The sequence below is a fragment of the Streptopelia decaocto genome (assembly GCF_964273445.1).
Source record: "Streptopelia decaocto genome assembly, chromosome: 3".
Classification (NCBI taxonomy): Eukaryota; Metazoa; Chordata; class Aves; order Columbiformes; family Columbidae; genus Streptopelia; species Streptopelia decaocto.
In genome coordinates this window covers 117,773,161-117,781,747 of record NC_138656.1, presented here as the reverse complement: position 1 = coordinate 117,781,747, position 8,587 = coordinate 117,773,161, and the positions used below count along the sequence as shown (strand labels likewise).

Below are 8,587 nucleotides of genomic sequence, written 5' to 3'. Positions count from 1 at the left end.
CTCTTCTGTAAATGTTTATTTTTAATTTTGTTGTGTAATGGATTTCAAATGAGCTGCCATAAGACACCAGTGAAAGGCTGAAACAAGGTCCCTATGAAGTATCTTCATGGGTTTTGAACATTTTTTGGTCTGTGTTTATCTCATTTAAATTGTCTTTGCCCATAAGACCTGTGGTGGGAGGTGCTGAAGAGCAGTGATGCTCTCACTGATGAGGCTCTGACCCCAACCATGTGTAGTGGGCAGCTGAGATTAGGTGTGATGAGTCGAAATAAACCTCTGCAACACTAACACTGTCCGTACCTGTGGCTTAGACCTTTTTCTTTTACTCAGATAAAGCGACATCTTCATTTTGCACCCAGAGATGCAGAAGCTGTCAGTTCCCAGAGTTGCATCCCGCAAGACCCCTGGGCACAACGTCTTTTCCAGCAGATGCCTGAATCCTTGGGCACACTTGGAACCAAGCCTGGGTCCTTGCTGGGATGTGGTTTTGCAAACCTCAAACTGGAGATTGCCTGCTGCAGTGATAATTCCCTCCAGATGGGAACCCAGATCTCCTGTGCCAGTCTTAGCACCAGAAAAGCTATAAGGCAGATGTGCTCTATAGCCAGCTAAATCTCATCTGGACCTTCTGAGCTGCCTTTGTATCATCATAAATGGGCAGAAATGGCCATTCCTCTGTAATAATGGCAGAGGTTCAACATAATTTGGATTTGAAACATCTGCTTCTTTCCCTGTCTCCTGGCTTTGGGAAATTTCTCCTTGTAGGCATCCTGCCAACAGAGCATGGAGTAGCAGGACCTTCCAGTCTGGCCGTTCTGTGGGATCACGTGCTTGGATCATCTTGGAGGAACATCAATGGTTGCTTTTCAGTTGGTCGCCAAATAAATTCCTCTCCCTTAAAGCAAAGTCCCTGGGGCTCAACCTGCCCAGGCGGGGATGGGGAAAGGAAGCTGTGGTGTTCTCAGCCACCACAATCATCTCCTAGCCAGGTGTAGTCTCCACTCCCCATACAGGGCTCTGTACCAGGAAAGTCCTCTGGCATAATTGGAGAACTACCTGGGAGCCAGTCAACCTGGAAATGTGGCAGATGCACCTACAGATGGCAGCAGGTCTCCAGCTAATATTGTCCCTTAGTCACCCCAAGGGAACCCGTGCAAACACAGAGACCTGCAATGGGTTGTGGTCACCTGGCTGCTCATCTCCATGGATCACTGAGGGACCTGGGACTGGCCTTTTTCAGTATGGTGCTGTCATTTAGTCTGTTTCAGCTTGTTTAAGGGATGTCTTTTCCCAGCTGGGATGACACAAGGTTTCTGATAAACATGAGCAATAGCCCACTGCAAGGACAAGTCCCCTGCACACGTATGTTTGGCCTTTGCTTCTGGAGGGTGCTTTGTGGAGGGTGTTGGTCTCTTCAAAGGCTGCTGAGGGAGTTGTCACAGCTCCAAGCTCCATAGCGTTAGAGACTGGACAATGTCCTCAGACACGCAGTGTGAACTGTGAGGTTGTCCTGTGCAGGGACAGGAGTTGGACTCGATGATCCTTGTGGGTCCCTTCCAACTGAGGACACTGTATGATTCTATGATTCTACCAAGTAGCAAGTGGTAGGACAAGAGGAAGTGGCCTCAGGTTGCACCAAGGGAGGTTTAGATCAGATATTAGGAAAGAATTATTCCTGGAAAGGGCTGTCGGGCATTGGAACAGGCTGCCCAGGGCAGTGGTGGAGTCACCATCCATGGAGGGGTTTAAAAGGCATTTAGACAAGGTTCTTAGGGACATGGTTTAGTGCTAGAGTTAGGTTATGGTTGGACTCAATGATCCTGAGGGTCTCTTCAAACCAAAATGATTCTATGATTCTATGGATGATGCTGAGTATCCACCCCTCACCCTGCCCAAATGATGTGCATACTGGGACTGAGGAATTGCTTTTCTCACAGAAAGGTGCCCTGTTTTTGGCTGGGATAGAGTTCATTTTCTTTCTAGTAGCTGGTATACTGCTGCGTTTTTGATTTAAAATGAAAATAATGTTGATAATATGCTGATATTTTATAATAGTTGTTGCTAAGTAGTCAAGGACTTTTCAACTTCTTAAGCCACAGCAGGTGCAAAAGACACTGGGATGGGTCACAGCCAGGACAGCTGAACTGAACTGGCCAAAAGGATGTTTGATACCATATGATGTCATGCTCAGTACATATTTTGAGGGAAGTTGGCCTTGGGCAACCACTACTTGGGAACCGTTTGACAGGTGGTAAGGAATTGCATTGTGCATCACTTGTTTTATATATTATCATTATTATTATTATTAATTTTTATTATTTTTATTATATTTTTATTTTAATGTTTATTTTCTGTCCTATTAAACTGTCTTTATCTTAATCTATGAGGTTTATATTTTCTTTCTGATTCTCCACCCCATGAATGGCTGTGTGTTTACCTGCTTGCTGGCTTAAACTGCAGAAAAAGGGTTTTCCACCCCTGTCCTTAGGCCCAGCCTGGAGTGTGATGCAGATTTATTGACAATTACTGGGATGTGGCATGGGGAGAAACTGGTCTCCTGGGAATCTGGAATAAGGTGGCAGAAAATGCTGGGGCTGTTTCAGTGTGAAACAGGTTCAAGCAAGAGGGAAGGTGTTTTTTGGACCATATGTGCTGCAGGTAGGTGGAGGTATAATAGTGATGTAGGGATGCAGGGGAAAGAGGGTGGTATGTGAAGTACTCCAAGAACACGACAAAGGTCTGTAAATATTGCATCACTGTTTGGAATAGTTCTTAACCTTGACCTTCCTCATTCAGATATCCCTCTGAGACATTGTTTCTTTCTCAGTATTTTCAGAGGTTGACATTTTGTTTTCCTTTGAGTTTGAAAACCGATTATATCAGCAATAGTGTGGTCAGCAGGACCAGGGCACTGATTGTCCTGCTGTGCTGGGCGCTGGCGAGGCTGTACCTTCAACCCTGGGGTCAGTTTTGGGCCCCTCATACCAAGAAAGGCCTTGAAGTGCTGGAGCGAGTTGAGAGAAGGGAACGGAGCTGGTGAGGGGCTGGAGCACAAGTGCGATGGGAGCGGCTGAGGGACCTGGGGGGTTCAGCTGGAGAACAGGAGCTGAGGGGAGACCTTCTGATCTCTGAATTGCCTGAAAGGAGCTTGGAGCCAGGGGGGTCGGGCTCTGCTCCCCGGGAACAAGCGCCAGGACCGGAGGAAATGGCATCAAGTTGTGCCAGGAGCAGTTTAGATTGGATATTGGGAAAAATTTCTTCCTGGAAAGGGTTGCTGGGCATTGGAAGAGGCTGCCCAGGGCAGTGGTGGAGTCACCATCCCTGGAGGGGTTGAACAGATGTGGAGATGAGGTTCTTAGGGACATGGTTTAGTGGTGGGCTTGGCCCTAATGACCCTCTTATCCTTGATATGCCTTGAGATGGCACCAAGAATAAGTTGTTCCATCACTTTCCCAGGGATGGAGGTGAGGCTGACTGGTCTATCATTACCTGGGTTCTCCTTCTTGCCCTTTTTGAAGACTGGAGTGACATTTGCTTTCCTCCAGTCCTCAGGCACCTCTCCTGTTTCCCAAGACTTGGCAAAGATGATGGAGAGTGGTCCAGCAATGACCTCAGACAGCTCCCTCATCACCTGTGGGTGCATCCCATCCAGACCCGCGGATTTATGGATGTCCAGATTGCCTAACTGCTCCCTAACCCAGTCCTCATTAACCTAGGCAAACTCCTCCATTGTCCTGCCTTCCTCTGGGGCCTCAAGGGTACAGGGCTCCTCAGGACAGCTTCTGGCAGAACAGACAGAGACAAAGAAGGCATTCAGTAACTGCAACCCCCTGCAGCGCTCCAGGCTGGGCGCAGAGTGGCTGGAGAGCAGTCAGACAGAAAGGGACCTGGGGGTACTAATTGACAGGAAGCTCAACATGAGCCATCAGTGTGCCCAGGTGGCCAAAAAGGCCAATGGTATCCTGTCCTGTATCAAAAATAGCGTGGTCAGCAGGACAAGGGCAGTGATCCTTCCCCTGTACTCTGCATTGGGGAGGCCACACCTGGAGTATTGTGTTCAGTTCTGGGCCCCTCAGTTCAGGAAAGAGATTGAAGTGCTGGAGCGGGTCCAGAGAAGAGCAACAAGACTGGGGAAGGGACTTGAGCATAAGACCTATGGGGAGAGGCTGAGGGAGCTGGGGTTGTTTAGTCTAGAGAAGAGGAGGCTTAGAGGTGACCTCATCACTCTCTAGAACTACCTGAAGGGCAGTTCTAGCCAGGTGGGGATTGGGCTCTTCTCCCAGGCAGTCAGCAATAGGACAAGGGGGCATGGGCTTAAACTCTGCCAGGGGAAATTTAGGCTGGATATTAGAAAGAAATTCTTTACAGAGAGGGTGGTCAGGCATTGGAATGGCTGCCCAGGGAGGTGGTGGACTCACCGGCCCTGGAGGTTTTTCAACTGAGATTGGACATGGCACTTAGTGCCATGATCTAATAAACGGACTAGAGTTGGACCAAGGGTTGGACTCGATGATCTCTGAGGTCTTTTCCAACCCAGTCGATTCTGTGATTCTGTAACTCTGCCTTCTCTGTATCTTCTGTCACCAGGGCACCCACCTCGTTCATCAGTGGGCCTACAAGATGTTTCAAAGATGCAAAGAGGTGGCTGAGCAGAGGAGTGAGGAGACTAAGTCCACTATAGGAAAAGCTGAATGCTTAGCACGATCAAGGTGTTAAACACCAGAACATCAACAGGAAATCAGATTTCATAAGTTTCACCGTCATGGAACACTATGATATTTTTTGCATTGTGTGTTGCTTTGGGTTATCAGTGATATTTTCTCTGCAGATTTCTCCCAAGTGGGTCAACATCAAAGACAAAAGCAATGGACAATTGTGCCTGAAGTCCTACTGAAATTGCTGTGGGATTTTTTCAGCCAGCCTGTTTTTTCATAGGTAAAAAGAAATAAATTTCATTACTCCAGAGTTAACTTTGTAAGTGTGTGTATTGAGTTAGCGAATTATTCCTCTCTCCAACTGCAAAAAAGTTACCAAGCCCTGAAAAACCAGAAATCATTTCCAAAGAAAATCAAAACCTTTCCCAAAGATCCAAAGTGACTTATTTGTAATTATTTTCCTTTGATAACATTGCTTACCCAATTCATTGTGGCAACTCATAGAAGGAGAAGGCATTTAAAATCTAAGGATTGATATGCAGCTTTTTCTACCTCTCTGCTGGAAAAAGGACTTAAGTCCCACTTTCATACAGAATATTTGTTGTAAATTATTTTCCAGAACTGCTAGTGAACAAAAACAATCCCTTTCCAGTCTTACCTGGCTACCCAGTAAGGCATTTTCACTGAGAAACACAAGAGAGGTGGGATCATGGGTGGACACCATCTCCTCAAACTTCAGTTAAAAAATTCTGTTATTACCCTCAACTTATTACTTTGGTTTCCTGAGCCGAGTAAGGGAAAGGCAAGGAAAGCCCATCCCAGATACCTGCTTTAAATTGGGGTGAATGAATGATGAAGAGACAAGCTGCAGCATCCCTGTCCTTGTCATCCCCCTCTGTGCCAGAGTCAGTTTCTACTCACTCCCATGGCAACAGCTGGGTGAAATTTCACGGATTTGTGACTAGTTGTCAGAAAACACAGTTTCACTGCAACCATCGGTGGCTTGATCAAACTGAATATGGAAAACAGCTTCAACTCAGGGTAAAAAATTAACAGCGAATAATTGTTTTTGCTTTCTTTCAGCCAGAAGTTTGATTTTTTGTGTTCTTGGATCACACTGACCCCTTCTTGGGGGCAGAAAAATGAAAACAAGTGAAATATTGTTACTTGTCAGATTCTACTGCTCTGCTGTTTTTTCAGCCTGGTGAATGAACCATAAAGTCAAATGTTTGCAGCACTCCTGATGACCATTGTCCCAGAGAGGTCAATACTTCGAAGGTTGTCTCCATGCCCCAGACACCCATCAGAAAGAGGCCAATGATGTTTCCTGAAACTGCAGGACCGAGATCCAAAATTCAACCTTCTCTTACATAAAGTTGTCATACTTCATCTCCAAAGAGTTGATAAACAGCCCGCGCTCAAACAGCCTCAGTCATGATCCCTGTTGTCCTGTTCGATGAAGCTCTGTGCGGCTTCCCTTCCTGTGTGTCTTGGTGTGGCAGAGGATCTACCCAAAATCCAGCAGGACCAGTAAGTGACACACACCAGCCTCACAACCTCCAGGTATCTCGGTGGGTCCGAAACCCTGCTGATAAGGGTGGAAGTGAGAGCGATGGAGCTTCACAGTATTGCGTGGTTGGAAACAAAGCTGTGCCCAAAGACCCTTGAGGATAATAGTCACCGAAACACCCCAGCATAAGGAGATCTGAGTTGATCCTTGGCCACCACAGCTCCAGGTGGGCACTGGGTGCTCAGCCCAGGCAAAGCCTTTTGCAATACAGCAAGTAGCTAATTGCACAAAATAGAGGGAAGGCAGATCTTACAAGATCTTACATGCAAGTGATAAAGAGATATCAGGATGTGCTGTCAGCTATCTCCTGTACCTCTCTTCCCCCCCGTGCCCTAAATGACATAAACCGCTCTGTACTCATTGGCAAAAGATGGCCAGCTCTGAGGGGGAACACAACCACTCTCTGTAGATGAGATTTTCAGCAGAAGTAGAACCTCAACTTGAAAGTAAGATTACAGCACTGTAACCTACATGATTATAAAAGGGGAAGCTGTTCAGACTAGAACCTGATTGGAGATAAAACTCTCCCCAAGATTAAGCATATGCAATAAATATCTCCACCCCTGCTATTGGCCCAGACTGCTCTTAGCTGTGAATGGGCCAATCTAGAAAACTCAAGGACCCATATTTCCCCTCCCATTTGCAGACCACTTGTACACCCTGTGGCTCCAGGGGATGACTTTCAACTCACACCAGCTTGAACGAGAGCAATTCAGGACATCATTTGTAGTGGGACAGTATTTTTTAGAGCCTGCCGAGCCTTTGTGGGTAACGGTTCTTGTAAGGTAGATGCCGTGCTAACATTAGTGCTAAATTAGCAACGTGGTTATACTACCAGCCCTTAATTGCTATAAGTGTAGCAAACCAGTTTGATTTGTCATTCAGCTGTTGTCGACAGGAAACCACTAACAGCAGTCAACTGACGACACCAAGAAGAATTAGGCTTTCTCTTTCTACGTGCTCTAAGGATTAAAACTTATCAAGACGAGCTCATGTTCTTAAGTACGCAGCCTGCAAGGGATTTTTGAGCTCTGGTGGACAGCTAGGATCGAGCAGGATATGATTTAACCTGAACATAGGACTCACCAGGTAAGTGCAAACAATTTTCCAGCAACTTTGCTTCATTCCTGCTGCCTGCACTCCATTGGGCGCATCCCCTTACAGCATTTAAAGATTTGTCCCATCTCTGGTTGTTGTCTGTGGACTGGTTGTAATTAAACCCTTAAATATTGGAAGTAGGATATTCAATGGACCATACTACTCCTGTGGATTGGGGCAGGGTGCATCACTTTCTTTCCTTCTGATAGTGTCTCAGTGCAGAAATCGGGGCACTCTCTGAGGTGGGACTGATGTTCTAAGTCAGACGCTGACCTGGCAGGTTGTCTCTTGGACACAGATCAGCCTCTTTCTCTTAAAAAAACAACCAACCAAACAAAAGACCCATGATGAAAGCCCTTTAAATAGCAAAGGGTGAATGAGTTTCTTCCAGCTGAATTAATTGGGGATGAGAGAGCATTTAAGAGGAGGTAGAAGTTTGGATGCTCAGGCTCCAACTCATCAACCTTTGCTGAGCTTGAACCCATGGGTGCTGCATATGATGCAGAGAACAGTTGAGACTTCAGAAGGGTTCCCTTCTGCTGAGAGGCACATTTAGAGCTCAGGATCTTTGATTTCTTCTGCCCCACAGATGGGTTGGATGGTGTCCTTGGAGGTAAAATGTTGTTTTCACCAGCAGCTCCAGTCAAGCTGGTAAAACCGGTGGCAGGTTAATGGTGGTTGTAGACAAAGCTTCTGGAAAGCTGGAGATCTCCAATAGCATTATATGAAGGATGAACATAGTGCTTCTCCCTCTGGTCACTTCCTATCCCCACACACGCAAAGTCTGCACTAAGTTCATAACTTTCCTTCTTGGCTAAAATTAGGCCAGGCTCAAATTTCCACAGCACTCTAATTTGGAGCCTGAGTATCTCAGAAGCCACTTTGTCTGCTGCGCGGCTTCTGGGAGGGAAGAGCAGTTGCAGTGTCATGGGGTATTTGCATCTCAGACCTTCTCAGGTGTTTGCTTCAGGCTTTGTGGCCAGTGATGCCTGGCAAGCCAATGCTGTTCAAGGCACTTCAGTTACCCTACTTGTGAAACTGAGGCATTTCTTGCCTGCCTGCTGTGATATTTAATTGATTATGGATCTTTAAAAGTGTAAAATCAGGACAAGGTGCGTATACCCTCAGCAGCAAGTGTTCTTGCTGCATGCAGAGCACATGCACATGGTCCCTGCTCTGGTATGTGCTGGAGAAGAGAAGGCAGATGGAAATTTAGAAGAAAAAAGGACAGCTGCAGGGCAGCAAAAGCATCCTCATTAATATG

General features: G+C 46.4%; 1 protein-coding gene across 1 annotated transcript in view; it reads left to right on the top strand.

The window, feature by feature from the left end:
• The first annotated feature begins 6,972 nt into the window (after window positions 1-6,972).
• Window positions 6,973-8,587, top strand: part of BLK (BLK proto-oncogene, Src family tyrosine kinase) — a 48,728-nt gene continuing 47,113 nt past the window's right edge. The window contains exon 1 of the mRNA XM_082049511.1: window positions 6,973-7,314. The gene's annotated coding sequence lies outside the window, so the exon portion shown is untranslated. The remainder of the gene's footprint in view (window positions 7,315-8,587) is intronic.